At 41.1% G+C, this 1822-nt stretch overlaps 1 protein-coding gene across 1 annotated transcript in view; it reads right to left on the bottom strand.

Moving 5' to 3' along the window:
• CDH18 (cadherin 18) overlaps nucleotides 1-853 on the bottom strand; it is a 627153-nt gene extending 626300 nt beyond the window's left edge. The window contains exon 1 of the mRNA XM_019521435.1: nucleotides 720-853. The gene's annotated coding sequence lies outside the window, so the exon portion shown is untranslated. The remainder of the gene's footprint in view (nucleotides 1-719) is intronic.
• Between the last annotated feature and the right edge of the window lie 969 nt (nucleotides 854-1822).

A 1822-nucleotide genomic window follows, 5' to 3' on the forward strand; every position in this document is an offset into this window, starting at 1 on the left:
TTTTTTTTTTGTTCATTAATAAAGGTGCTGTGGGGAGGAGGGGAAATGTAATGGGGACTCAACTGTGGCTGTGCATCATTTACTATGCCCTTTAAAAAAAGTAAAAGTTTAGACACTGCTTAAGCTTTAACAAGCAGCTACAGCTATATCCACGACAAGAGCTCTGTTCTACTGCAGTTTCAGTGCTCAGATATCATGTAATGCTACGGGCTCTGGAAAGAAGGATTAAAAAATCACTGTTCAAATCCCAAGTTTAATGTTCCTGATTATACAGTCTCACATGGTTTGCTTTTAATTTCTATATTTCTATACAGGCACATATAGAAGTGAGCTCAGATCCCAAGCATCTGAATGTGATCACCACCAGTAAAATGCATCTGCACATTATTCCCCTAAGTTATACAGCAAAACTGTAGGTATTATTACACATTCACAGATAAATACACAGCGAGAACACAGCTATATTTTTTATGCTTATGGTTTGCAGGTTCCACTGCAAGATCCTTGGATCAGCAAACACAATGCTAAAATATCAAAAGGGTAAGGCTCACCCATCAGAGATAACTTTAAGATCAACACAGCACAGGCTGTGGATCCACTGCTAGAGCAATATTCCACCAAATCTCTTTGACACTGCTTAGCAGACTGTGTTAGCAGCCCCATTGTCCAGAAATATTCATGTTGCTACATATTAAAGTGTCATTTCATTTAAGCCTTACCTTGGCTGACTTGCCCTAACTGGTGACAAGGAACTTAATTTATAAGAAGCAAATGGGGACTTTTCTCAGTGCTCGCAGCACAGCTGCTCCCAGTCCTCAGAGAGGCACACGACTCCAGCTCTGTGCACCTCCAAACCCCTCAGCTCATATGCTCTGCTTCTGCAGCTCAGGAGAGCTCCTCTGATTGGCTGGCACTGCCTGTCTGCCTGATTCTCTCCTCTCTCTCTCTTCCCTCCCTCCCTCTCTCCTCTCTCTCAATTCCTTCTGTCCCCCCCAAGAAACACACCCCCTTGTTTTTCCTTCTTAAACACTTCAGGGCTCTACAGTTTCTAGAGCAGCAGTGTCAGTCCCCCTGCTCCCAGCACTGCTGTTCCAAATGAAACATTACACACACACTAATGTATGTGCGTTTTTCCTGCCCCTACACACGCGCATACACACAAACACACACATAGATATGAAAGACCCATGCACAGGTGTCTGCATACACACACATATGAAACACAGGTGTCTACAGATACATACACATATGAGACATTACACACACCTATGGATATATACATGTACAAAGTTTCATATGTGTGTATATAGACGCGTTTCATATAGCTGTGTGCATACCTATATATGTGTGCATTTGTATATGTTTCATATATTTGTGTGTATTTGTACACGTATGTGTGTAATGTTTCATATATGTGCTTGGTTCATACATATGCGTGTGTATGTATACATCATATATTTATATAGTTACATACATACACTCAGCAGTGTTGGTCCAAATGATACATATGCTACGTGTGTGTATGTGTTGCATGCGTGTGTTTCATTCATGTGTTCGTCTGTAATGTTTCATTTGGAATGACACTGCCGATTATCTAGGGGGCATAAAAGATACACATGTACATATATAAATGTTTATGTGTGTATGTATGCATGTGTATGTGTGTACACGTATGTGTATGCATATGCATATAGATGTGTGTACGTGCATGTCTATGAATCTGTAAGTGCGTGCATGCACGTGTATGTATGTGTGTACCGTGCATACACAGATCTTTACGCGTGTGTGCATGCACATATACAGTGTACAGGTATGTGTAGCC

This window comes from Gavialis gangeticus, unplaced genomic scaffold, assembly GCF_001723915.1.
Source record: "Gavialis gangeticus isolate Ggan-Ray unplaced genomic scaffold, GavGan_comp1, whole genome shotgun sequence".
In the NCBI taxonomy this organism is placed as follows: domain Eukaryota; kingdom Metazoa; phylum Chordata; order Crocodylia; family Gavialidae; genus Gavialis; species Gavialis gangeticus.